The following is a 12,857-nucleotide window of genomic DNA, read 5'->3' on the forward strand; positions in this document are numbered from 1 at the left end:
ATTCTGACTCTCCTGTGAGTGACTTTAATTTGCTTGCATTATTTTTTGTTTGTTTTTTGTTCTGTTTTGGTTTTGGTGGATATTAGAGAAGATAGATAATTTTCATGTCTATGTCAACATAGCGCAGAACATTTGGGGCAAAAAGCAAACTAATGAAATCCACCAAATGCAAGAATGCCAAGCCATTCAGGGACCAGCAGGCAGCAGAAGGTGGCGGACACCTTGGGGACTGGTCATCCCAGTCCTGTGATTGCGGAACATAAGCCAGTGCTGGCCCTGGGCACAAGGGTGTCTTTTTCTGATTGTGGTCTCTTATACTTGGGGTCTTTTCTGTTTCCAGTGGTGCGTGTCCCCGGATGGCTTCCAGGCTAGTGGGGAGCTCATGCTCTGTAACTGGGGACTGGTACCATTCAGTACCATACTGGCTCGCATGGGTTCTGATGGTGGCACCAACTCTAATGAAGACAACATACAGGGAAGGCCGAGAGAGCTGCCTGGGCCCCCGTGTGGCCACAGCATGGTATCTACAGGTGCACAAGCTTTGGCACCACAGTGGACGTCATCTCACTGGGCCTGTTTCCCTATCTACATGGGGACAGAGCATTTACCACCAAAGCTGGCCATCGGCACTAAAGGACACAACCTGTGGACAAACACCCCGAGGTGTGCAGCACGGCGGCTGCTTCTCTGTGGTGGCGATTCCAGCTTACGGCCCACATCATCATCCACACAGGCCCGTCCCTGGTGTGCTCAGGGTTTCCATCGCAGCCACTCCCGGCTCCCTCTGCCCGACTCTGTTGGCTCTTAATTGGCCTTGTGTTTTGCTCTCACCTTCCTCCACTGGGTATCTGGAGCCTCTGGCACAGGCTGGCACTTACTCCCCTTCCCGTGGCCTCTCTGTATCTGCCTCACCCAGCAGGGTGCCAGGCGCTCATCTGGGCCTGGGTGGGCACCTCACATGGTGCTTGGCCTGTGCGCAGCTCACTGTGGGCACAGGGATTGCTGAATGCTGTCTAGGAGGAGACACCTGCCTCCTGGTCTGCATCCAGAGACGTGCAGGAACAGCCTTTCTCTGGGCCGGGGCTCAGAAAGGGAGTAGATAGTTAAGAATAAAGAAAAGCGATCCAAGGGTGACTGCCAAATGAAATACTCAAGTGCAAAACTTGTAAGTCTTGTCCTGCTGATGCTGCTGATAATAACAATAATAACGGTAACGACGGCAGTGACCGTTTCTGCTCTCCTCGTTTGGGTTAGCAGAACGTTCGTGAAAGGCGCAGTCCTGGGAACAGATTCGTTTACCTCCCTCTGTTTATTGCCAAATCATAATGAAGTGCAAGCCAAGAAGCAAATTCATTGCAAATTGTATAAAAGATTTGGGGCCAAAATGAAGCTGTTAAAAACCACATCTGTAAAAATGGTGTAATGATTATGGGTGGGTAAAAATCTGGCAAGAATTATTTTCTTAAATAAGGCGTAAAGGAGAACAGATGTGCTGTAACAGACACATTTTTTTTCTTCAGTTTCATGAATTCTGTGAAAAGAAAAAAAAAATTGATCCGATTGATCAGATTAGCCTATTTATTACAGTGCGACCAGGATGCCAGAAAATCCTTTTGTCTTAATTTCATCCCCTGGAAGGGGAAGGTGGGGCCAGGGAACCGGGTGAAAGTGCTTCACGGCAAAGCTGGTTCTGCCAGGGAGAGAGAAAGGACGTCCGCGGGAAATGGAGACTTGGAGGCATCTGAAGGTCTGCAGAAGACTCAACGGCGAGAGGGAGGTAACAATGACATCTAAGTAGAAAACCACAAACTCAGAGGAACACCAGCATTTCAGGGTCATGATGGAATGAGAAAAATGGCCAAAGACAAAGACGAGCAGTTGAAGTCTGGAAATAATTACATCGAGTGAAGACAACGGAATTCCCTATTACCTTGGTCAATGTCTGCAAAGGCACTTGTGGGAGGTATTTGGGTTGGATTTACTTTTTGGAGCTTAGCAACATAAATTTGTTGTCACTGTACTATTAAACACAATGGACACATGTTGGCGAGAAGGGCCCGGCAGAGGCATGGAACTTATTAGGGGGCAGCCTATGAAATAATCGCCCAAATGAGCCCACTGTGCAATTTTAATATCCCACGACAACACTCAATTGTCAGATTCAGCTAGAGTGTCCAGGATGCTGCTAAAATTCAGCCAGAAATTCCTAGATTTATTCTCATTCTTTTTTTCCCCCTTCAGTTAGGAACAGGAAATGCCAGTAAGCTGTGAGAATCTAGCAAGAAATAAGAAACTGAGAAGAAAAAAGGATGGCTTCACATTTTATGAGATTTCTGCCCTTAAATCTATAACGAATGTCTTTTGCCTACCCTCGATAAAGAGGCAATGTGGGATTTTAATTGGACTTTTGGATTTTCTTCATTTGATTTAAACCAAGGTAGAATTTCAAACAATAACACTGGAACACCTGGTTAACACGTTCGATGATATGTACAGTTGTAAATTTTGGCTTTAATAGGTGCTCACTGGGGGACTTAAAAGGGTCTCATTGTTCTGTTTGGCAGATATTAAAAAAAAATCAGGGACTCCTTGGGATTTAAGAGCCACACACATGATTCCAATGTGACTCAGCTCATGAAATTTAATCACTGGACCCTACTTGTGGCAGTTTCTACAGGGGAGACCCATGGTCCCATGATGGGCTTTTCCAGTTCTCCAAAGTTATTGTCCAGCTTCGAGTCTAGAGAAATCCATGAATTTCACATTCCTAAGAAAACAGGGAAGATTTTTTACATCTAAGCATGAAGGTAAGGCTCTGCTGATGCATGTGTGGGGGGTTCAAAGACGCTTCTGTACGTGTCCCCTCCATTGTGTACTGATGTGAATTTTAAAGAGAAAGGGTATACTTGCTTCGGCTGAGCAGTTCTCTTCTTTCTCTCTTTGAAAAACAAGTTTCCCCCCCACGCAGGCTCCAGCCTCCTTGGGGCTGCTAGCCAGTTTTCTTTTCCACCAGCTCTTTTCCTCATCAGCAGGGGGTGGCGCTGCCTGGAAGCCTGAGTGAGGTTACCCCATATTTTAAAGTGACAGTTTTCAAAATGCCTGGGTGACTTTTGCCCTTCCCTTCCAGCTGCGGCCCCCACCCTGCTGCTGCCTCCAGACCCAACCCTCAGAGGGCACGTGTGTAACACAAAGACGTCGGGCTCATTGCTTCCCTCTGATCGGAGCCAGGGGTGAAGGGGAACCTGCCCACAGAGATGCCCCTTGCAAGGATCGCTCTCCACTGCCTCCTCCCTCCAGCTCCAGCCCACCCACGGGACCCCCGTCCTGGCCCAGCCTGGGAGACCAGACCACCTTGAACTGCTCCTGGGCAGGACCTCTGATGCCTGTAGCCCAGAAGGAAACCTTAGTGAGAGACGGCTACAAAGATGGGTATGAACTGTAGAGAGGGCAAGAATGAGGAGGTGACCCCTTTCAGACTCATTATTTTAGAACAAGCCAATTAAAGCCCAGGGAACGCAGGGATGGCCTTCTGGGGGAACGCAGGGATGGTCTTCTGGGGCGGGGCTGAGGAGCAGCCTCGTGCATTCTTCTCCATCCCGGTCTTATGTGCTGGGCCTCATCACCTGGGAAGAGAGGCTGCACCCTGCTCCCCAGTCCCTGGCGTCCTGCAGGCTGCAGGCACTGAGGTCCAGGGATGGGTTCTGACTTCCCGGCACTTCTTCCAAAACCTTCTCGGGACCCTCCTGTGTCTCCTAAAGAAAGGCTTGAGTCAAAAGGGAAGAGTGCCCTACTAGGCAGGGGACATTCTGATGCCAGCGCCTCCCTGACCATGAAGGGACTGACAGAGAGGCCACTGAGGCTTCCCCACTGCAGCTGACTGCCCTCAGTTTCTCCCCCAACCCCCAGCGCCAGGCCTCACACCCAGCGGGTCCGCATTCCTCACACTCAGTGGGCCCCGTTCCTACCTCGTAGTAGGTGCCAGTCGCGTCATGGGCAACAGTGCCCAGTGGTTACCGAGTGACTCTTGGAGCGCTCTGCCCTGCTCCCTGTCGGGGCCTGCGTCCGTCATGTCTTTCTGGGGGAGCTTGTAGGGAAGGTCAGCAGCTCCTGCCACATCCCGCTGAGACAAGAAGTGCGGTGTGCAGGAGCAAGCAGGCAGACGAGGAGGGCAGCTCGCTCCCTGAGAGGTGTTGTCGGGGTGAAGCTGCTCACAGGAGCCCTCATGGTTGCTGGACAACCCTCATGGTTGCCAAAATCGATGTGACTTACGTAGTCCCAGCAGGGAAGACCCCTGCACACCTGCACGGCCTCCGCTTGCAATTCCTTACCAGTTTCCGGGACAGCGTCTCCACTGCCCAGGGTCCTCTTCCCGGATGCCGTGTGGGGGAGATGCAGAAGCTCACCGAGGTCTCGAACCTGCCCGGGCCAAGCCAAAGCCCGCCCTCCTGGACCATTATCAGCTCTGCGGAATTTCAAACATTAAAAAATATGTATTGGGTGGTTTCGATGTTGAAATTCTTACTGTTCATTTTGTGTCTTAGATGTTGCTATGAGGAGCTAAAGTTTTAATGGTGATGTCAGATGCTCAATATGTTTCCTTTTGTTTAAAGGTAGGCACAGCTTAAAGAACTGCCTTGGAGACATGAGCTCCTCATGCCACGGTCCCACCTTTTCCAAGTTGGGAGGTCTCAGATAGTTTATTTGCTCCAGTTGAGCCTTAATTTCCCATCTAAAATAGGATAATAATGGTATTTTTCACAAGGTTGGGTGAGGATTCTGCCTGATGTATCCAGAAAGGAACCTAGCACGGTGCTTCCCTGTCCCAAGAGGTCAAAGAAGGTTGGATTGATGGCTTCCCCGGCCCTGGGGCACAGCTGGCAGGCTAGCAAATCAACAGCAAGGCAGCTGCAGCTATGGGAAGGATGCCCCATCTCTTTTTTGGGAAGATGAACTTTCCAGAGTCATTATGACCTGGATTTACCCTCTGAGTATCTTTGAGGGTCTAGGGCTTCTAACCGGTCATGCATTTGCAGGGTCACTCCCTGCAAGCCCCAGATCCTGGATGACGTTGGCTACAATAAGCCACGCTCTTGGCTGCAGGGTTTCCCTAACCCAAGCCTCACTGTTTTTTTCCCATGAAGTTGAGCATCTGGTGGCTTGAGGACAGTCCTTCTTTGAGAATTCCTGATGGACATTCTCAGTTTCTACCCAGCTGTTGGATGTGATGTTGATATTGGTCCAGCTGCTGGTCCCAGAGGCCCAGGCTCAGGGGCTGTCATCAGCAGAAGGTTTGTGAGTCAACAAGAGTCACGGGACACTTGTGGACACTTGTGGAAAGGAGGGAGCAGCTGGAGCCAGGGCATGTGGAGCCTCACGCAGGGAGCACTTAGGAGAACAGCCGCAAGCCCAGCTGGGATGAGCCGCAGGGTCAGGAGACTCCATGATGGAGGAGGTCAGGCAGGAAGTGGGGTCACATGATAGGGCGGGAAGGGGTCTCAGCCACTGAGACCTTATCTGGCGGGGAAGAGCAAGACCATGGAGGCTTAGCAGGGTGGAGGGCTGCAGTGAGGGCTGTGGCTGTAAAGAGCAAGGAGGCTTCTCTCACAAGGTGCTCACCTGACTCCCACTGCTCTTGGCTGGGCCTGAAGGACACAGGCTGAGTGGGTTGGCAGGTGGCCAAATGCCCTTGAAGGAAACCAAGGGCCTGCCATGGGATCTTCAGGCCAGGCCAGAGCAAACCAGTGCAGGAGGTCCCCTGGCCCTCTCTGTTTCCTTACAAGGAGGATTTTTGCTTTCCTGGGAAGCATCAGCTAGCAAAGCAATCCTTGCCCTGTCTCAGGAGAGGAGCAGCTCCAGCCCCATTGCTCTAAGGGCAGGATGGGTATCTTCTTGGAGTGAGATGCCCCAATTCTGGGGGTTTAACTCAAAATTCCTTGGGACCCACCTGAAGCAAATGGGGGAAAAGCCACCTTTCAGCCCCAGAAAGATAAAGAATCTAGAAGGTTCCGGTTAGACCCCTTCATGCATTTTGACCAGAACAAATCTTCTGTACCATGCAGGCACTGAAGGCTTTTCCACGGCCCACACTGACAGCCAAAGGCCTTCAGAGGCCCCTGAGAATCTGTGTGTAGGTGTATGTGTATTCTGTGTGTGTGTGTGTGTGTGTGTGCACATGTCTGTGTGTACATACATGAACATGGTCTTGTATACGTAGGATTGTGTGGGTTCATCTTCATCTGTTGTGTATACGTGTGCTTATATGTTGTGTTGTATGTGTATGTGTGTGTGCATGCATGTGTGTGTTTAATTATTTTTCAGGTTTCACGGTTATGACCATGGAAGATTCTATGCTCAGGTTCAGACAGGACTAACAGTGACAAAGAAATAACAAAATACAGCTCAGAATGGTTTATGTCATGTTCTTTTCATTCCTGCCTTACTTCTGTTGCACTGGGGGACATTTACTGAGGTTCTGCAGCGTCTCATTCCGGCCTCCTAACTGCCCACCGGCCCTCAAATGGCTGCAGGTATCTCCAGCTGAACTTCTGCTTCCTCCAGGCTCCTCCCCCGACACAGGCTTCCATGTCCTCCCATGCCACCCCTGCCCGTGGCTCAGACAACACAGCTCTGGGTGCTGTCCTTGCAGCTCTCCATCCCACGCATGTCGCATATCTGGCCCTGACATGACCTCCCACTGCCATGAACCCAGCTCAAGTCGCTGCCACCTTCCTCCAACTCCACCGTCACTGAAAGTCACTAAAAGCCTTGCAGTGGGTCTCTGCTTTGTCTCCTCCCAGTGTTCCCTCTCTCCACCCCTCAGCTGGTGCTCTGGCACTGATGGTTTTGTGAATGAAGCTCCTTACTCCTGAGTCTCCGGAGGTTCTCATGGCTCTCAGAGCTCGAGTGGCCCATCACACCCTGGGGCTTGCTCCTGCCGCACCCTTCTGGCCTCGCCTGTAAGACGGGGTCACCTCCGCAGCAGCTCATCACCCTCGAGTTTCTCTGGGCCCAGAAAGGCCCAGAATGCCTTTCTGATGCCTTTTCCAGGCTGCTTTTATCAACTCTGGGCAGAGAGGGCCTCCCAGGAAACCCAGGCATCCCTGGGCTGGTCCCTAAATGATCCCTTCCTCCACAGCACTCATGGCTGCCGGACACGGCGGCATTTGTCTGTCTGCTGTTGCATCCACCAGTACAGTTCCATGAGGGCAGGGCATGCAGAGGACAAGGCATGGTCATGTCCCTTTGCAGGGGATAAGGCAGCACCTGGCACAGTGCAGGGAGCCAGGGGACAGTCAGTGAATGGACACCTGAGGGCCTGAGACCTCCCGGAAGGTAGGCAGTATTAGCTCACCTATGGAAAAGGTCACTGAGGCTTATGGGGGTCAGTGTCTTGCCTGTGGCCATGCAGCTTCCATGCGGCAGAGCCTGGGCATCATCGGTTCCGCTACAAATCCAGTGGTCTACGTGACAGTGCAGTGCCCCATGTGAGTACAGGCTGTTCTTCCTGCTGGTGGCATTCAGCTCACAGGACAGGAAGCCCATTGACTTCAGAAGCTGTGCGAGTTATTCCTTCCAGCAGGGCCTCCTTGTCCGGCAAGGCCTCTAGGTCACTCCAGCTGCGCCCCAATCTTTCTGAACTGTCATATACTTACTTCAAACCAAGTTGTCAATCTGCATAAGACCAAGAATCACGCCACTTCCTGCGCAGTTCAGCAATGGCTTCTGTCTCTATCAACCCTGCAGCTATTCCCATGCAAACATTTCGGAAAAAGCACTTCACTTCACCTGCCTTGTTTTGATACTCTGTTTTCCCTTGTAGCAAAAGAGTTACTTTGAGGCCTGCAAGGAAAATCTGCAATTTCCCCAACACGGCAAAGCTGGGCAGTTGAAAGAGGATGGCCCCGAGGTGCTGTTCTGGGTGCAGCTGCTCCGGAGCTGAGCGAAGCGCCTGCGCCGGATTCCCTTCAAGGCAGTTAATGAATTACAACCGCATCATTGCCTCTACATGTTGGTTTTAAACACCTATTTATTCTTCTCTGGCTCAACCGTTCCACTCTGGAGTGAAGCCGGGGCTGCCGAGCAGCTCGCTCTCTCCTCGGTTCCTTTCCTTCCACTTCATCATCTTCTCCTTCTTCCTCGTCCCCTTTCCTTCCTCTTCATCTCCTCTTTCTTCACCCTCTCCTCTTCCTTCTCCTCCTTCTCCTTCTCTTATTTCTCTCTCTCTCTTCCTACTATTTTTCTCTCTTTTGCATCCTTCATTTTAATGAGGCTACACCTTCTCCCCTGGGACAGGGTAACTACTCTGAAATGCCTAAGGGGCACGAATGGATTCTTTAGTGTTAGACTCTGGCAGAGATTCCAACAAGAGCTTGGGTCACACCTCCCAATTTCTTTTTTTTCTGTTCCGTCTCCTCCTAGGTGGGCAGGGATGGAAGGGAAGAAAGTATGCCATCCTCGTGTGTCCATCTTCCTCTCTGTCCTCATTCTGGGCTTTCTGTTCCGTGGGTGCAAAAGGAAGCAGGATGCTCCTGAACGACTGTACGGTACAAGGGAATTTAATTAAGAATATACACATTAGAATTTCCGTGGGATTGCCTATTTAATGTTACTTTATTAAGCCTTCTATCAAACCCTTTTTTATGTGTATCAGTTGATATACAATTAATCTGTTCTCTTGTGAGGAAAAAAAATAGCACCTGAGGTGAATGAAAAGTGTCAGATGAGAATAATTATAAGCAGCTGCTCACTTGCAGCACCTCTGGCCTACATGGGGGTTGCTGTGAGCTACCACTCCTCGCAACAGCCCGCCTCATTAGACTTGACCTTCCCAGCTGGGGATTTCATTTGTGTTTTTTTAATGGGTTTGTATATGGCAAATCACAACACCTTATGAAGATGGAGTCTTTGTAGCTATAACAAAAGGGAGCATGCAAGTTTACAAAAAAGCCACAGCTCCCGCTGACTGGCAGGGTACCAGCCATAATGCAGGTAACTTTTCAGCCACTGGCTGGGACAAGGCATACCACCCTGATGCCTTAGCTGAGATAAATGCGTTTCCTTGGCTTTGAAGCGCCTCTGGTCCACGCAGCCACCAGCAGTACAAAAGTAATTGCGAGTCCTGATCGCGCTTTGGAGCCTGATGACAGCCCACTTAAAGCCAGGTCTCCAAACCCACAGAAGCCCCAATTTCCAGCAACAGCACATCTCCACGCATGGTGTCTTTCCAGAGACAGCCCAGGACAAGCTGGCGGCGATCGCAGACCAGACGCCAGCAGAGGCATAGATGATAGATACAGAGGTGGGGGGAAGTCTCCGGAAAAACATCTCAGGTTTTCTTTTTTCCTTTCCATTTATGTTTGTAATAAACTCACTCTCATACAATTAGCCTCAATTGTTTTTATATCTTCGGAGGCAATAATACAGGCAGCCTGGGGAATACAGTAGTAATCCGTATACCTGTGTTCATTTACCCAAATCACTATGGTTACAGCCAGGGCAAACTGTTTACGGTGAGAATCCGAGAGCCTCTTTCCAGCTACTAATGACCTTTCTGTTCCTCCAATAACATCAACAAACCAGGGAGGCTGCCCACGCCATTAAAGCCAATTGCCTCTCCAGTTACTGAGGGACTTGAGCGTTTCCTCATTTATTTTCTCTCATCTGATGTAACTCACATGCCACTTTCTTGTCTTTAAAGAAGGGGAAAAACTGTGGATTATTGATTTGCTTCTGAACAGAAGACCAACCTAAAAGCCCCGATGAATTGTCACTCATTATTGAAATTACTGAACACTAATTAAACTGGCAGCTCAAATCCCAGCAGGCCACACTCATCTGAAGCTGAAATTCAGACACTTGGGCAGTGGAAGAGAGAGCGTGCTAGCAACCACCGGGATTGTAATAAGCTTTGCATTAATTTTTGCTTCTTAAAGGTACACAGCTCTGTTTGCGGTGGCCCAGCCGGCCACGGCACACACAAGGGGAAGCAGGCAAGGCCCCTGTCTGGTTCTTTGCAGGAATCGGTGGTTCAGGTCCCTTGTACAATTGCTTAGTGACACTCAGCTCTGTGCCCCCAGTGAAATCACAGTGCAGGCTGAGATGCCTGCTGTGAGAGAGGCGGGAGCAGCTGGCTGACAGGAGGAAGGCTGGCCCTTCGGATGGCTGCTCAAGGGGAAACTGAGGCAGGCTGGCTGGAGATGGGCCACGCAGGCTTCCCTGGAAATGACCCAGGCCAAACGGCCTTTACAATTCATCAAGTCTGATTTACTTCCTAAAATATGCCTTGGCCTATTTTCATGACTGCACAAGCTCCACATAAGTCATGCATGATTACGGTTAATCCGCCTCCTATGGTGCTGCCTAAGTAGTAGCCCTCATTTGCTCAGCTTCAAAGGGGGTTGGTGGACGGGAAGGGACTGGTCCAAGGCTGGACTTGACAGTGAATCTTCTGCAGTCACAGGAAAAAGCAGAGCAAATCAGGCCTTGAAAAGGCCCCAGTCATGAGTCAAGGCAGGTATGGGGACGAGACGGTGGACGAGGATCTCTTGGCCAGGCACTTTTGGACAAGACTTCCTTGAGTGGCTATCGCTTTCTTTTTAAAGAGGTGTTTTTAAAAGCAGAGATTTACAAAGTTTATAGCAGCTTCATCTGTAAAGGTCCAAACTGGAAACAACCCAACTATTTGTTGACAGGTGACTGGATAAGCAGACGGTGGTACATCCATGCAAGGGAATACTACTCAGCAGTGAAAAGGAATGGGCCGTTGACGCACACAGAGAGCCATTGTTCTCTTTTAAAATGGGGTGTTTGGGACCATCACTTACACTGTCCTAGTCAGACTGCTTTCCTCCAACATCAGGAAAGAATGCACATTTTTAAAAAGGCTAAGATGGACCAGCCTGGCCGATATGGTGAAACCCCTAAAAATATAAAAATTAGCCGAGCATGGTGGCACATGCCTGTAGTCCCAGCTACTTGGGAGGCTGAGACAGGAGAATCCCTTGAACTTGGGAGGCGGCAGTTGCAGTGAGCCAAGATTGTGCCACTGCATTTCAGCCCGAGTGACAAAGCAAGACTCTGTCAAAAAAAAAAAAAAAAAAAAAGTCTAAGAGGATGAAGATGGAAAGGAAGAAGGAGTGTCAGAGCCAGAGCTTGTTGTTGAGAGAGGTCCCTGGGGTTGGGGGCGTACACAGGTCCTGGAGTGTCCTTGACAGACCCTGTCACGTGGAGGAGACACCACGAGCCAAGCCCCATGTTAAAACTGTGTCCTGCTTTGGAAGTTTTAAACTGTTAGACTTCCTGAGTCTTTGTCAGAAGCTGACTCAAATTTCACTCCTTGTTGTTCTCATAGCAGAGCTGAGGCGTGGAATTTGCAGGGGTTGACAGCCACGCTGAGGATGCAGCTCAGCCTTGTGGCTGACCCTCAGCCCAGGAGCTCCAGATGGGCATTTCCGGTTTCCAGGAGGAGCCGCACTCACGGGGTACTGGCCGCAGGCATCCTGGTGCTTCCCTTTCTCAGATGGCTACAAACAATGCAATGGCAAAGCTCTGCAGACCCCCAGAAGGAACTCTGCTTCCTGCTGTGCAAAAAGGCTGTGGTATGCTGGGGTTTCGTGCCTAGGAGAGCCAGTTCCCGGACTGCACAGACGTCAGGCCATGGGAGGCTTGGCTATTCTGAAAGACTGTGCACAAGGGTGTGGGGACTTCAGGCCTGGGCCCTGGAGGGCCGCAGCTGTCGACCGTGGGGACTTTACTTAAACTCTTCTTCCTCGGCATCCTCATCTCTACATTTCTGGTAATAATGTTACCCTAAGGGGTAAATGAAACCAGCCATCTGAAACTGATAGCAAGGTGCCTGGCACATGGTAAATGCTTAATAAAACTTGTGGTTCCCTGAACCTCAGCCCTGGCACTTTTTTCTGCTGCTAGAAAGGCTTGTGCCAATTACACACACCTTCTGCTCAGCGGCTTGGCAGTGCCCACTCTATGCTGCTCATCCAGGATAGTGGTATTCCCTCAATTCCACATAGGCCACACACACTTCCTACCCATGAGCGATGGGGTACTTGGTCTTCTCTTATCTTCTCAGCCTCCTTCCACACATTTAGTTCTTTTTTCATCTATCTTATTGGGGGCATGATAGCAAATACGACATGCCTTTCTTTTTGAGACCTCCCAGCTTTGTGGCTTCCGTTAGTTTTTAGTGTTTACCCAATGAGGAATTTGCATTCATTCATTCTCCCTCTGATCCCATCACTTGTGGTAGCTTACAAAATTGCATCCTCAGGATAGAGGCGATGACAGCCCACGTTTACCGAGCCTCGCCAGTGCTCCATGTGCCTTCCTTAAACTGAATGGTGTGCACACACACACACTCACACGTCCAGATATGCACACATGTGCACACGCACAGGCAGCATGCACATGTGCACACACACAGGCAGACACATGCTCAAACACACACATACAGACACACAACTCATTTAATCCTAACACACGGGTGCTATTAATTATTGGGATTTTACAGACATGAGCCACAAAGAAGTAGTGCCTTGCTCAAGGTCACACAACCGGTAATCAGGGGAGCAAAACAAACAAGTTAAAGACATTAGATCAAAGGGGAAATGAAGTTAGAATAGCAAAATGGCCAAGTGAAGGTAGGGTCATTGGATGCTCTGATGTCTTTCACAGCTACTAGAGCTAGCTCTAAATAATGACCTGATTTTCCCAGCAGCCAAAACAATGAGGAGAATATGGTCAGTTCCAAGATTCATCTTGATCACAAACTACAAGGACACTATTTGCTTGGGAGCAGGGTAGGTTTTGGTATAACGCATGCTGGAAGCCCCACATCCATA

This window comes from Saimiri boliviensis, chromosome 12 (assembly GCF_048565385.1).
Source record: "Saimiri boliviensis isolate mSaiBol1 chromosome 12, mSaiBol1.pri, whole genome shotgun sequence".
In the NCBI taxonomy this organism is placed as follows: domain Eukaryota; kingdom Metazoa; phylum Chordata; class Mammalia; order Primates; family Cebidae; genus Saimiri; species Saimiri boliviensis.